This window comes from Peromyscus eremicus, chromosome 8a (assembly GCF_949786415.1).
Source record: "Peromyscus eremicus chromosome 8a, PerEre_H2_v1, whole genome shotgun sequence".
In the NCBI taxonomy this organism is placed as follows: domain Eukaryota; kingdom Metazoa; phylum Chordata; class Mammalia; order Rodentia; family Cricetidae; genus Peromyscus; species Peromyscus eremicus.
Window position 1 is genome coordinate 37,126,346 of NC_081423.1, and position 15,819 is coordinate 37,142,164.

At 46.1% G+C, this 15,819-nt stretch overlaps 1 protein-coding gene, 1 long non-coding RNA gene and 1 other non-coding gene across 3 annotated transcripts in view; 1 reads left to right on the top strand and 2 right to left on the bottom strand.

Moving 5' to 3' along the window:
• Slc22a4 (solute carrier family 22 member 4) overlaps positions 1 to 15,819 on the bottom strand; it is a 54,268-nt gene that overhangs the window by 34,113 nt on the left and 4,336 nt on the right. The gene's annotated exons all lie outside the window — the stretch shown is intronic.
• On the top strand, positions 3,284 to 10,823 carry LOC131916914 (uncharacterized). The gene is made up of 2 exons (XR_009380615.1): positions 3,284 to 3,385; positions 10,469 to 10,823. It is a non-coding gene; the product is annotated as an uncharacterized LOC131916914 (long non-coding RNA).
• On the bottom strand, positions 9,739 to 9,842 carry LOC131918089 (U6 spliceosomal RNA). The gene has a single exon (XR_009380838.1). It is a non-coding gene; the product is annotated as a U6 spliceosomal RNA (small nuclear RNA).

The following is a 15,819-nucleotide window of genomic DNA, read 5'->3' on the forward strand; positions in this document are numbered from 1 at the left end:
TCCCGTATCGGGTACTGCATGTCTTTGGAGACCCTGGTAAATGTGGTTCGACAACACTGGCTGTCTACGGTTTGCTCCAGGCTCCAGTTCCCTTCTGAGGGTTTTTGTGCCCAAGGAGTCTCTTTGGAAAGCTGTGAGGAGCCTCTGGTTTACAGAAAAAGTCCTAGTTGGGGCTTGTGGGACTAGAGTCCAGTAAACCAAGCAGTTGTACAAAGAGAAGCCTTTCCATCCGAAGGTCTGCTGTTGGGGAAGCAAGGCCCTGTCTTGGAAACCCCACTAGCCAGGACCCAGTGAACTCTCTGTGGTAACGGGTGCCATAGTCAATCTGTTGGAAGACCTGTTTCTCTTGATGGGATGGAAATCCTACCCACATGAACACACAAACACACTACTAGTTAGAGGATCAGAGCTTAAAAGTGGATGTCCCACTAACCAGGTGGCTGGCCTTGTTCTGGGGAATGTCCTTTTAAGCCAAACATTAATGTTTTCAAAACAGGCTCCCCCTTTCCTTTCTGGTGAGAGTGAAATGTAGCAACCAGCTGGCTCAAGCTATGTAGGGGGAGGAGTACTAGATGTGCACCTCCCCCTCCCCCCCCAGATCCTCAGGGTCTAAGACTGAGGTTGTTAGAATTCTGCCCTCACTCAAGCTGCATGATCGCACATGCGCAGTTCAGGAGCTAAGCAAAGGGTATTGCATCTTAAGTCATCAGTGTGTGCTGGTGACTATGTGCACGCAGCCTGGTCACGCAATCAGCGCATGCCTGGCGTAGCTCCGTAAGCCCGCCTGCTCCTTAAAAAGCCGGACACAGACCCCCCCCCCCTTCCCTTCTCTGTTCTCTCTTGCTCCCACTATCTCTATCTCCCTCTCTCTCTGCTCTGTGCACGTGCTCCTTTCTCAGGCCTGGTTCTTCTGCTCCCCTTCTCCTAATAAAGCTCTGATACTGGGTTCTGTCATGGCTCGTGACCTTTCTGAGTGGTAACCAGTGCTGGTAACCATCACCACTTATCACTCTTATCATTGGTGCCGTGATGAGACAGGCTCTTCCAGCGCTCTGCGTCTGGGGCTCTGCGTCCGGAATCCTGTGCTGCCGTGACTGCCTGCTTGGCTTTTTTCATTTGCCCAGCTTATGGACCTTCACAACACACCCACTAACCAGACTGGTGAGTTTTTCCCTTTCCAATCCCCCCACCATTTCTCACGACTGTAGCCTGAGATATATTTCTCATGCTGGACCCCCGGGGTTCTCGGCTATGTACCACAATATATTCTGTCTTGATGAAGTAGTGAATGCTGTCTGGGCTCCCAGGGAGTCCTCTGGTACGTAGGCCCACCTTTACCCTTATCGTGATGGCAGTTCGGGTAATTGGTGCTGTTAATGTCGGTCCACAGACTGCCTATCCTGGGGACGCCTGGGATAGGAGCCTGGGGATCCCGTTTGTTATTTTAATTTTTTTTTTTTTTTCTGTCTCGGCTGTAGCCATGGGACATGGGGCTTCCTCTCCTTGTTTTTCCACTCCTTCTTTGAAATTGGCCACATAATGGCTGCTTCAACCCCGATATTTCATGGGAACTATCTAACTTCTTCCCCATGCTTTTACTTAAGCTCTAACCACCCCCCTTTCTGATTCTCTCTCTCCAGACCACTTGCATTCATGAACCTAAGGAATCTTTGACTCCAAAGAACCTTATCTGTTCTCCGGTACCGGGTGGGCAGGCCACTAAGCACAGACAGGTCTAGAAATAGGCTAGGACGCATGCAAATAAGTTTACAATCAGGATCCACATGGGGATCACAATAATCAGGATGGCTCTAAAGCTGTCCTCAAGCCAGCAAACTATCAAAAAAAAAAAAAAATCAAGACACGGAATAAAATCGGTCTCTTGTCTCCCAGCCCTCCCTGACATAAGGGCTAAAACTTAAGCATCTGGAGAGCAAGGCTCCTGACCCCACAGGCAGAAGTTCCAGCTGTGGCATTTTAATGGAGAAATGAGAAAGCCATGAACAGAATTGCCAAATGCTGGTACACGCTATCCAACCATCTCCCAAAAGCCACCAGGTCCCTGTTTTAAGTGCAGGAAAGAAGGCCACGTGGGCTAGTGCATGCCCTGCTGGGCCACCAATTGAGCCTTGTTCAAAGTGCCACCTAGAGAGACAACTGGTCATCTGACTGCCCCCGGCACCTCGGGGCAAGGAGACAAACAAAGACCTCCAGCAGACCTCATAGGCTTGGCCTTGAGCTCTCAGGGAACCCAGGATGCAGCATGGAGGTGATCCATTTCCTTCCTGTTGGATACCAAGCCACTTAATCAATCCTGAGGAAGTTTTGGGTACCACCTCTCCTTCTAATTTCCCTATTGTTGGGGTAGGGAGACAGCCTTACCACCTCACCAGACTTAATTGTACTTTCAGGGTTACTTAATGGGAAAAGATTTTCCAGCTAAGGTAGAAGCTTTCATTTCATTTGCTCCCTCCATGTGCCTCACTCCAGACCAGTCAGCAGTGCTTCCCATGCACAGAGACACAGACAGGGCCCTGCTCTCTGCCTTGTCCCCAATTCCAGAAGAATGAGGTCTCACCCCATAAGCTTTTCTCTTCCTGGTTCCCTCTTCTAATTAACTACTCATCTAATTTTTACAGGAACACCATAGAGCCAGAATCCAAGGACCATCAAATGTATACCCAGGTGGTAAAGGAACAGTAACAGTTAAAGGGTATTTACACCCCAAGACCAAAAAGGTCTAGGCTTTGCAAAAAACAGACTTTAATATAACCATCTGTTAACTGTTAAATGCTCTCAGCAACTGATCACCTGTGTCTCCTGGATGCTAAACTAATAAAGGAAACAGTTGCCTTAAAATAATCTGTCTCTGATAAAGCTTATCTATTGTAAAAATTAAGAACATGTTCCAATCTCTCTGTCTCTGTCTCTCTCTCTCTCTCATTAACATTAACCAGCAGAGTACTAAACACTACAATGGTCACCAGCCCAAGACTTTAATTTTCTCATGGCTGCTTCTTAATATGTTTAAAATTTTTCCTAAGCTCCAGAAACCAGCTTAAACCCACCTGACAGGTCGGATCTACTTCAAGATAAGTGCCAAACCCAAACTTTCCTAGTCTTGGGACCCCCTCTATCATCCTGGAAACCCCCAGAGGAAAATAATAATAATAATAATAATAATAATAATAATAATAATAATAATTTCTTCTAAGCTTTTCTCTGTCTCACCAGCATCTTGTCAGACACAAAAGCAGCCAGAGTGCCAAGCCAAGAAAGGTGAACAGTTCCGAGGCAGCAGATGACAGCCCACCATCCCAGGATGACTGTCTACCTCGGAAGCCCCCTTCCCTACCCCCCTGAAGAGTCAACCGATGCCCACCAGGTCAGCTGGAAGCAGTTTTTCTGGGAGAAATGATGCCTCTATTCCTGTTCACTCGCTTTTTTATAATAAGCAAAAAGTCTGGAATGGTAGAATTCTGCCCTCACTCCAGCTGCATGCCGCACATGCACAGTTCAGGAGCTAAACAAAGGGTCTTTCGTCTTATGTCATCAGTGTGCACTGGGGACTACGTGCCTGCGGCCTGGTCACCCAATCAACACATGCCTGGTGTAGCTCCATAAGCCCACCTGCTCCTTAAAAAGCCAAACACAGACCCCCCCTTCCCTTATCTGTTCTCTCTTGTCTCTCTCTCTCTCTCTCTCTCTCTCTCTCTCTCTCTCTCTCTCTCTCTTCTCTCTGCACATGCTCCTTTCTCAGGCCTGGTTCTTCTGCTCCCCTCCTCCTAATAAAGCTTTGATACTGGGTTCTGTCATGGCTCATGACCTTTCTGCATGGTAACCAGCACTGGTAACCATCACCACTTATTATTCTTATCAGAGGTTTCTACAACAGAGCAGAGTGCAATCTACCTAGCTGCACCATGTGTCTTTCAGTTGTTTCAATAGCTAAAACCAGCTCACAAAGGCCATGAGGAAGAGACTGGAGTTGCAGGTCAATGGCAGAGTGCTTGCCCAGCATACACAAGCTCTGGATTCAATCTTATTACTGTTGAGAGGAAAACAAAAAGGAAAGAAGAGATACAAGGTCACTCTAGGCTTTTTACATCTCTCAACATAAATTATAATAAGAATAACAATGATAGTGTATTTTTTTTTGAGTCAAGGTCTCAGACAGCCCAGGCTGGCCTTGAACTTGCTATGTATCTATGGGTGACCTTGAACTTCTAATCTTCCCAAGTGCGAAGATTACAGACTTGTGCCACCATACCCAGTGACCGTACCAGATGCTTAGTGTACATGCTATCTTGCTTCAAGAGCACTCAACATTGTCCTATGGGATGGGTACTCTCTTGTTTCATAAGTGAATAAATGAAAGCATGGGAGCAATGAAGTGACTCATTCAAATTCTTTTTTTAGTGGACTGGTCATAGGAATTAATTAATCATTTGTTCAGCTGACTTGAATACCTGCCCCAGGCCAGGGTCTGTGTTGGGCACAGGACATAGTTTTTTTCCTTCATAAGTCTCAAGGTCAAGCAAGACAGACCAGCTCTGCACGTGTGTCTGCATGTACCCAGCATTCTTGTGAACAGGTTCTATTATGGGCTACTTTATTCTTGCTCTCTAGTAGAGGGAAAGAAAAAAGTCAGCCTTCCCTCTTATCCTCCATCAGAAAGGTAATGCTCCCATACCTGAATAATCAGTACAATTGTGTTTTAGATGGCCTAGAAACGACACAGGGCTGGGCACTTGGTACATACCTAAACTGTTAATGAATGAATACTAACCATTTAGAAGTAACAGAAAAATGTAGTTCTGGGGCTAGGAGAACCATGCACTATACTTGAAAGGCACCTTTGATTTTTAACTCTCCGAGTAGTTCAAGCCTGGCAGTTTCAGCTTGTACCAAAGCTGTGAAGGACCATAAAGATAAGTCCTGCACAAAACTGAAAACCCTGGAAAGCAGTCAAAGGACACAGGTTTTCTTAGATTCTGGCAATTCTGATATGTGACTTTGCCCACACATTCATCTCTATCAGCCTTGCTTCTTCATTAAAAAAATTGTATGTATGTGAAGTGTATGTATGTACACAGGTATGCATGACTGTGCGTATGGGTGCATTTGTGCATGCCACAGGTCAGCGTGCCTGTGTATGTACACATGGAGTTCTTCCTCCACTGTGTGTATTTTGACACAAGGTCTCTCACTGAACTTGGAGCTTGCCATTCATCTAGAGTTGCTGGCCAGAAAGCCAGTGGAATCTGCTTGTCTCCATGCCCTGCCAGCACTGGGGTTACAGGCACACAGAATCATGTCAGGTTTTTATGTGGGTATTAGGGATCCGAAGACAGTTCTCAAGCTTTTGAGGCAGGCATCTTAACTGATGGAGCCATCTCCCCAGTCCTCCATCTCCTTCATCTTTAAATAAGAGACCATAGTCTCTCCTGAGACAGGAAGTGTAAATACAAGCAAACTGCTTTAAGATAAGATTCCCTCTCAAATGACCCGTGCCTCTCTGCTAAGGAAAGCCGTGACTTAAAGTGGCCCAGATAACAAGTAGAGTGTTTACTCTTGAATCAGGCTTGAGGAAAGAGATCTTAGAAATAAAACTTGCTCCACTCAAGTATGATGAAAGCTAGAAAGCTCTTACCATAGGATATAAAATCCTTCTATAAGCAGACTTAATCTAGAGATGACTGTGAGTAAGAAATTAGCATCGGTCCACTTATGAATTAGCAATGGGTCTCTACAGTGTCCGCTCAGGTTTATCCTCCTCTCAGGAAGAAAGGAAGAGGTAATAGTCAACAACAAAGTACATGTCCACCCCAGCTCCTTTATAACTTGACTGTGAAAATTCTTGACCATCTACAAAAAAAAACAAAAAACAAAAAACAAAAAACAAAAAACAAAAAACAAAGCCAGAAACAAACACCCCCCCCCACATGTTTAATTCCTTTTGTTAATGACAGGCTTGTTGAGGTATAACTTACGTAACAGAAGTCATGCTTGTAAAATGTGCAGTGCTGCAGTTCTTAATATAGCCATGGAGTTGAGTGCAGCATTGTCTCCTAGGCTTTGTGTGCTTGTATGTGTGTTTCTGTGTTTCTGTGTGATAATGCTAGTACCTGACTGCCGTGGTCCTTGTGTCTTCATGTACTTGTGTACACACATGTATGTGTGTGTTTGTGTGTTTCTGTGTGATAATGCTGGTGCTTGATTGCTATGATCCTTGTGTGGAGGTCAGAGGAGAAGCTGGGGCGTCTCACCTTGTTTGAGGTAGGGTTTCTTTTTGGTTGCTATTGTGTATGCCAGGTTAAATGGCCCATGAGCTTCTGGGGCCATCTGGCCATAGCAGCACTGGGATCATGGACACACAATACCGCATCTGGCTTTACATGGGTTCTGGGGATCCGAACTCAAGGCCTCATGCTTGTGCGGCAAGCACTGCACTCACTGAGCCAGCTCTCCAGTCCAACGTCTTCTGCTCTTAGGATATTTCATCGCTCTTGGACTAGATCTCAAGCCCATTGGCAGGCAACCCTGTTTGCTTCTCTTCCCAGTATATGACACACTCATATCTATTTTCTGACCATGTGGGTTTCTTTACTTGGAATGTTTCATACCATATAGTTTTTAATTTGTTCGATTTTTGTTTTGTTTTGTAGTACTAAGGGCTGAACAGAGGGCCTTGTCCATGCTAGGCAAGCACACTGATGCTGAGCCACATCTTTGCCTTGATATGCTGTCTTTTATTATAGGCCCTTTTCACTTAGAATGATGATTTCAAAGTTTATCATGCTGTGGAAGCCTGGGTCAGTACTTCATCCCTCTTTATTGATAGATAATACTCATAATATTGATATAGCATGTGTTATTTATTTAAATGTATTGACATTTTACTGTTTTTGGCTACAGTGTTTAATGCCATCATAAGTATTTATATACAAGATTTTGTGTGGGTATATTTCATTTCCCTTAGGTATATGCATAGTAGTGTAACAACAGTTGGGTTATATGGTAGGTGTATGTTTAGCCCTTAGGGGAGTTCTCATTCTGTTTTCCAAAGTTACAATCCCATTTTTCAACCCCACCAGCAGTGGATGGTCAAAATTAAAGAGGTACATGCCAACAGGTGCTGGTAGGAGTGAAAGTTTTCTTGCGACAATTAGAATTTTTTTTTTTTTGAGACAGGGTTTCTCTATGTAGCTTTGCGCCTTTCCTGGAACTTACTTGGTAGCCCAGGCTGGCCTCGAACTCACAGAGATCCGCCTGGCTCTGCCTCCCGAGTGCTGGGATTAAAGGCGTGTGCCACCACCGCCCGGCGACAATTAGAATGTTACCCCTATCACCAGTACCACCTTCTGTCTTCTATTATTTATGGGCATGAAAAGCTAATTGTATTTGGAGCTAATTGAGTTCTTTTGTATGTGACAAGTCATATTTTTGCTGCTTTCAAATTTCTCCCTTTGTGTTCATCTTTCATTATTTTTCTTATAACATATCAGAATGCAGATCTCTTTGTCCTATTCTACTTAAGGGTTTGTTGAGCTTCTAAGATGTGGAGCTTAATGTTTTGCGTTAAATTTGTAAGAGTTTTAGTCATTTCTTCTTGGAGCATTTTTCTTGGTCTTGTCTCGTCTTCCTCTAATATTCTAGTGTGTATATTGATGTTAGTGGCATCCCTCATTTCCCTGAGGCTCTGTGGATTTGTTATCCATTTCCCCTTTTGTTCTTTGAAGCATAGAATTTCCATTCTTCTATCTGAAAGTTTGTTGGTTCTTTCTTCTGCCAGTCCAATTCTTCACCAACACCTTCTTGGGATTTTTTTTTATTCACTCCAGAGTTTCTATTTCCTTTGTAAACACACACACACACACACACACACACACACACACACACACACACACACACACAATGTCTGTCCCTTTATCGGTGTTCTGTATTTGATGAGGAGGGTCTCCATGCCTCCTTTAGTTCTTTGAACATACTGTAAGAGCAGTCTTTGTTAAGTCTGACAAGCAGGCCTTCTGCACAGCTCCTCTTCCCCCTTTCCCACTCCTCGCTGGGTGGGTAACCTTGGCTTTGCATCTCATGCATAGGTATCAGGTGTTTACACACAGACAAAAATGCAGAAGAAGTATAAAGTAGCATTTAAGGCATTATTAAAAAATGAAATAATGGGGGCTGGACAGATGGCCCAATGGTTAAGAGCACCAGCTGCTCGTCTCGAGGATCTGGGTTCAATTCCCAGCACCCACATAACAGCTCACTGCTGTCTGTAACTCCAGTTACCCACATAGTGGAAGGGAGGACTGACTCCGCCAGTTGTCTTCTGACGTCTACACGTTTGAGCTGCACACATGCATATGTGTACATACACACAGGTACTAAATAAATTGAGAATTGTAAATAAAAGTTAAAAATCAAAGAAGCAGAAGTCTGGGCAGTTTCTCTCTTTCACTTTTATAAGGCTGCGTCACTTCCCGATGGAATAGAATTGGGTTTTGCCCATGTTTACCACCAAGCCAGGTCACCTCTGGTGAGACACTGGGTGGAGTCATTTTGAGGTTTGCTCTGACCTCAGGAAGGCTGCTCTCGGATGCTTTTCCTTCCGTTCTTTCTTTTTTTTTTTTTTTTCTGGTGATGAGGTGACCTGTGGGTTAGCTGGTTGCTCTATTCCAGATACCTTTGAGTTCCCACAAAATCTCCACTGTTTTTTCTTCCACTGTGCGGAGACGGTTTCAGTGATCTGTGTTCTTTGGGCCACTTTCATCCCAGGTGAAACCCTAAGACTGGCGGGCAGGGAAAGTGGCCCGTTTCTCTCAGGGTGGCACCTCTTCATGAGGAAGTTGCCGAGTGTGGGCAGGCCTTTTTGTGGTTTTGGCCTCTGTCTGTCTCTGTCTGTCTGTCTCTCTCCCTGTCTCTCCCTCTCTGTGCGTGTGTCTCTGTCTCTCTCCCCTCTCTCTGTGTGTCTCTGTTTCTCTCTGTGTGTCTCTGTCTCTGTCTCTCTGTCTCTCTCTCTGTATCTCCCTCCCTCTCTCTCTGTATCTCTGTCTCTCTCTGTCTCTCCCTCCCTCTCTCTCTGTGTCTCTGTGTCTGTCTCTCTCTCCTTGCTTGGCTTGCTTTCCGGCTTGGCTTCCTCCTCTTGCCCAGAACCTGTGGCCCAGAAATAAGCCGGACAAACAGCAATCAAGGCCCTGGGATTCTGGACCTAATGGCTGGTGGACAGAGCTGCCCCTGTTTGCAGAAGGGCTGGGTGGAGAAAGGATGGCAGCCTCTGACTTCCTGGCTGCATTCACCAGGGTTTTAGCCTCTGCAACCCAGAGCTCAGGGAATGCAGGGATGAGGTGGGGCAGGCATTGGTGGCCTTTCTTGATGGAACACTATGAGTCACAGGGAGTAAGAACCCTGTTTTCTTGGCTGTATCATCTCTGTGTCAGGGTGTGGGGGAGAAGATGGCTTGTGACTTAGCTTTTCTTTTTGTTTTGAGAAAGAAAGAGAGAGAGAGTTAGTTAGTTAGTTAGTTAGTTAGTTAGTTAGTTAGTTAGTTAGTAACAGTTTCATCAGGAAGCAGACCTGTGGTATATATCACACTGCTGTTGGAAAGTCTGAGAATCTTTTCATTTTCTTACTGATTTGTAAATTTTTTTTGGAATGGAGAAATACCTATTTTCCAAAATGACAAAATGATTTTTTTCCTTTATGCAAGTTGGTTTGTCTTTTTTTTTCTTTTTTTAAAATATGGAACGCTTCATGAATTTGCATGTCATCCTTGTTCAGGGGCCACACTAATCTCTGTATCGTTCCAAATTTAGTAAGTGTGCTGCCAAAGTGAGCACATCTTCGTCTTCTTAAATTGTAAGAGTTATTTTCACATTCTGAATACAAGTCCTTTGTCACATATGTTTTTACATAAATGTTTATTTTAAAGAGAGAGAGTGAGGTGTGTGTGTGTGTGTGTGTGTGTGTGTGTGTGTGTGTGTGTGCGCGCGCGCGCGCGCGCTGCCGACATGGATTCTGGGAAGCAAACTCAGGTCCTCTGCTCGAGCAGCATTTGCTTTTAATGAACCAGCCATGTCCCCACCCTCCTTTGTCACATACAGGATTTGCAAATACTTTGCTTCAGGGTTTTTTGTTTTTTGTTTTTTGCCTTCTTGGCTATTTACTTATTCTACTTATATTTTTTCTTTCCTCCTCCTCCTCCTCCTCCTCCTCCTCCTCCTCCTCCTCCTCCTCCTCCTCTTCTTCCTTGGTTTTTAGGGACAGGGCTTCTCTGTGTAGCCCTGGCCATCCTGGAACTCACTTCATAGACCAGAGATCTGCCTACCTCTGCCTCCCAAGAGCTGGGATTGAAGGCGTGCGCCACCATCACCCTACTCCTATGTTTCTTTATAAACAACTGAGACAAGAGACTGCTGAAATGAATAATGTTCTCATTGTCTTCCTTCCTTAAACTGGGTTACAGGCAAAGCTACCATCGGTGGAGAGGTGCCAGCGAGGAGTTCTGTGGTTGGGCCACAACTAAAAGCATGTTTGGGGCTGGAGATGTAACTCAGTGTGAGAGCACTCACCTAGTACGCAGGAAGCCTGGGGTTCTACCACCACCACAAACAAAAACTGCCCGTGTATCAGTGTAACGCAATCTATGAGATTAACTTGTATCCAGGTCCTTCTATGCCACAGTGAAGAGCAGACTGGAAAGCCCTGGCCCGAAGAGGAGCTGTCTTAGAGGAGAAGATTAATTTCACAATTCTGGTTAACTTATCTCACCATCACATCTGCCTGTGCAGACGAATAAATCATATGCGAGCTTTTGTTTTCTCCTCTGAGGCAAGCGCTCATGTATCCCAGGCTCGCCTCCAACTAGTCAGGCCGCAGAACTCCTTGAACTCCTCACCGTCCTGCCTCTACCCGCCACATGCTGGGGTTACAGGTGTGGCTGACCTACCTACCCAGTTTATGCAATGTCAGGGATCAAACCCAGAGTAAGCCCTCTAACGTGCCAGCTACACCCCAGCCTCCTGTGAAGGCTTTGGCTTTAATCCTTTCTGTAAATTACAGTATTGCTACAGACAAGGTGGGCCTAAGCTGAGACTTTTTCCCCTTTGGGTCCAAAAAGGTAAGGAAAACCATTCTTTTACTGATTCAGGTCTTCCATTCGGGGTTAGAGCAACGGACACGGGGCATGAGGCCCGGGTAACAGCTGTGAGCTGAAAGTCTGAGAAACAGGGTGCGGTTGGGAGAGGGAGCTGTGGAGAGGAGAAGAGGCCCTAGGGGAGCTGACTCCGTCCCTGTATTTGAGGACAGGGTCTACCATAGCCCTCCCAGGCCCTACTCTGAGGCTATGAACAAATAGACTGGATCCATACCAGCAGCTGCTCAGAGGAAAACCCCTCAAAGGTGTCAGTATGAGGCTAGCCCCAGGCACAGTGATTTATTTAGTTATTTATTTCTGAGAGAAGATCTCTTTGTGTAGCCCACGCTGGCCTCAAATTTGGGATCCTCTTGCTTCTGCTTCCTGAGTTCTGGGATTGCGGGCATGGGCTGCTACATCTGCCCACCCTCTTAATCTTGCAAGCATTGAGCAGGAATCGCCAGCCTGGGCTACCCATACTTCCTATAAGAGTGAAGTAGGTTGGGAACTGTGGTATAATAGGAATAAACCCATCCTTTCTCCACATGCCCCCTCCCCCCTCCAATTCCCTCTACACTGACTAGGTCACAAATAGAGATAAATTCTTGTCTTCTTTGGAGCTCTGGAGACATGCATCAGGTACCAACACAGCCCTTACACATAAGAAAACAGCCAGCAACAGGGAAGGTCGGCACTGCTGCCTGAGACCCATGGCACTTGTCAGGGTCCTCTCGCCCAGCTTGCCTGATTTCTGTCGCCATGCCACCTTGGACTCTGTCTATGGGTTCTGCTACCCACGGGGAGGGATGAACTAAGTCTGTTTATCTGGAGGCTTGGCAGCTGGGGCAGGTGAAACAGCCTGAGAACAAAGGTGCATTCTGACATCCCAGAGCCAGTTGTCAGAGGAACACAACCACAAGGTGACCAAGTAGCTGATAAACAGGGAAGCGCACACAAGCCAGAGCCAGGGGCAAGCCAGGGGCAGTCCCCAGTCTTCCTCCGTTCGTTTCCCGGCATGCTTTCTGAAGGCGGACTGAAAATCAAGTCTGCCAGGGGGTGGCTGGCACGCTGCCTTTGGAACCCTGAGGGCACATCTGAGTGCCGAGGGGTTTAGTTAATATTCAAGCCATCTTGACAGCCAAGCTGCCAATCCGATGCCGTGGGGCCCATTGTTTTAGTCTAATGACTCAAGAGAGGGCACAGTGTCTCACCCTGGCCACCAGCAGTATCCCAGGGTAAACCATCCTGGAAGGAACGAAGACAATCTAAAGGGACACCTGTACCCTCCTCTTTGTCCAGCAGACTACTGAAACTTGAAGAAATTGTAATTTTCCTAGGAGTTTCTGGGAGAAGGAAAAGGCTGAGATGCTGGTGCCAGCCAGAGGGCCTGTTTGTCTTCTGGAAATAAATAAGTTTCACTTTGTAGGAGGGACTGGAGTCCAGACAGTGAAGATGGGCAGGACCACACCTCCACCAGGACTCCTTAGCTGAGCAGAGCTCTTGCCCTCCATTTAAACCTGAGTCTCATGTCAGGACCCTGGTGGTGGACTTTTGAGCTGTCACAGGACTTCTGGTTCCTCTTTCTAATGTGGCTGCACCGAATAATCATCTCCTTTTCCTGCTTTTCCTCAGTACTGGTTTGTATACTTGCTTATTGGGATGAGCGGCTGAGCACAGCTCGTTAGGACTGCCAGGGCCCAGGCTGACCTGTACAACTCCAGTAACCAGGGTAGAATGAAGCAAACTGCCCGTTCCTCCAGGTCTGTCCCTTGGCCAGGCCCACATAGACCCCAGCGGAAATAGTCTGTATTAAGTTCTGCTGTTGGAGTGTCCCTTAGTCAGTGTCCCTATTCCCTTCCCACCCTCAGAACCTCCCCGAGTTTGGAATGGGGCCCCACGTTCCTCTGAGAACTTGGCCCACTTTGGGGCTATGAGTGAAACCAGTGTCTTGATCCCAGGAAGGGTGACACAAAGCTGGTGCCTCTCGGGGCACAGGCCATTTGCTGCAGGTTCTATCTGAGGGAATGGTCACACCCTCAGCTACCTCATCCCCAGACTTCCAGGGATATAGCCAGCTGCAGAAGAGGACAGATGCGGTTAGGGTGGGACAGCAGCCCCTTCTTGGGCTACTGAAGGGCCTTTTGAGCAGGTTGGTCCTCAGGACCCAGGCCTCCTTCCAGGTCTTTAAAGCACAAAGCCTAGGAGAATCCGGGTCTGGTTCACATGAAGCTTTCTAGGTGTTTCCGGTTTGTAGACTAAGGTCAAGGATACCTAATGGTGTTCTGTGAGGAAAGAAGACATGCAAGAGCCAGCTCATGCCCAGGCCCTGCCCTTGCCTGCCCTCCCTGTTCCTTCAGCCTCAGGGCAGGAGGCATCTGAGTTTACTCAGGTATAGGCACTGAAGGACTAAATCATGACCCTAGAGATAAAGGTATGACCACCATGGTAGGTCTCAGTGAAAATCACCCATCATCACATGATTATTTAGGATGCTCAGGGCCCCTCCTTCCCCAACAGAAGCCCCTTATCCCAAGTCCCACACATCCCTGCACCTCTCTGTTCCTGCACTAATACCACCCTATGGGTAACTTATCTACTAGATAGGATAGATACCCCTTTCCCAGGGTGATCAGAGACCCTTCTAGCCCAGAGTCCAGAGACAGAAAACATTCACCTTGTATTTTTACAGTCTTTTCCTTAAAGTGAAAAATAAATAATTAAGGTGAAAAGCTGGAGCTACAGAATATTAAGGACAGTATTAGACATAACTGATTAAATGAAATAAATAAGTATGAGCCCGTGCATACATGAATAAACACACACAGAAATAAATGGCTGTGGAGGGGAACCTTTATTTCTAGAATCATCTCAAATCGCCACTAGGCAAAGACTACAGTATTAGTCATTTCAGTCAAGGTCTGGAGATCTGTGCTAAGCTCAGTGGGTAAAAATTTGTATTATCTCCAAAAATCTCCCTTCAAATGTGTATTAACTCTGAAAGAGAAAAATACTAATAATAATAGTGGAAAAATCCAGCAGACAGCAACTTAACCAAATGATTGATGTTCATATCACTGGTAATTCAGACAGTGTCAGCATGTGTCTGGTTATATACCTGGTTTGAGGCTGGGAAAGTATATCACTTCTGTTGTATTCTTACCCCCAAACTGCATAGTGCAATCTGATCATGAGAAAAATTACACAAACCCAAGTTGAGGGGCATTCATTAAAACAACACCCAAAACACATCATGGTCACAAAAGTTCAGGAAAGGCAGAAAAATTGTCTCACACTGGAGACTGAGACATGGCAGCTAAGTGTAATGGGATGGTGGACTGGATCAGAACACAGTACACTAGTGGTACTTTGACCAGTGTTAATTTCCTGATTTTGATAAATGCATTATGGGTAATTTAAATGGATAACAGAAGATCTGGGTGTGGTGACACATGTCTGCAATCCCAGCATGGGGGGGCCAGAGTCAAGAAGAGCCCAACCTGGATGATACAGTGAGTTCCAGGCCAGGCTGAGCTATAGAGTGATACCTTGTCTGAGAAAAATAATAAATAAATTGCGAAGGCCAGAGGAAGCTAGCTGAAGGGTTTATGTAAATGTTCTATACTATTTTAATAACTTTTCTTTGAATCAGAAGTTATTTCAAAATAAGGATAAGAAATTTGATTCTTAGTAACTCCACAAGCTGAATGGCTGGTACCTCACACACAGCCCCTAAGGGAGGAAATCACCTTATCTGTGGATACACCCAGAGATAGGTGTACACATGGGAGTCACAGTCCAGACATGAGATTCCTATCTCCTGGCGTCTATGGAAGGCATTTCTCTGGACTCTTGGCTGACCCTGTCCTTCTGTGGAGGGGTCCAGGGACAGTTTGGATGGCCTTTTCTCTTCTGGAGGATATCAGGGTGCTGGAGTACAAGGCAGAGGCACATTCTGAGGATAGTCCTTCTACCCTTGCCAGACAGGATGAAGGGACCTGTCAGAGGCCCTGGGCTCAGCCTGTAAGGATGAGGTCATTTTGTTCACTGTCACTGGCTAAGTCTGCATGGGCTCTGGCACATGGCTTGTTCTCAGAGGCCTGGCACTGCATCTTTGGGGACAGGGGTTCAGCTGTCACCTTTTCTATCTGCCACAACCCAAGCCTTGGAGAAAGCTCCCCAAATGCCCACAATGCCCAGACAGAGGTGCAGGCAACAGGGTGACCAGGGTTTGTCTTAGTGCTACTCACTACTCACCTATGATGCCATTTTGCTGGTGCCACAAGTGATATAGCCCATCTACAGGAGGCCATCTCTCTGTAGGTGGACACTGTTCATCTACTCTTTAAGAAATTGTATGAAGAGGGCCGGAGAGATAGCTTAGTGTGAAAGAACACTGGCTATGTAAGCATGAGGATCTGATTGAAGACTCCAGCACCCATGTTTTAAAAAATGCTGGGAATGGCTGTGTGTGCCCAGAAACCCATTAAGCAACAATAACCTACAATCATCTCGTATCCCACCCCCCTCTTTCTTTCTGCCTCCTCCCATCTCTGTGTCTCTCATGTTTTGAGACAGAGTCTGCATTCCAGGCTGACCTCCATCCTCCTGCCTCATCCCCCTCAGTGCTATTCTAGGCCTGTGCGATCACGTCTGTTTGTGCTTTACCTAAGTCTTGTAAGTGA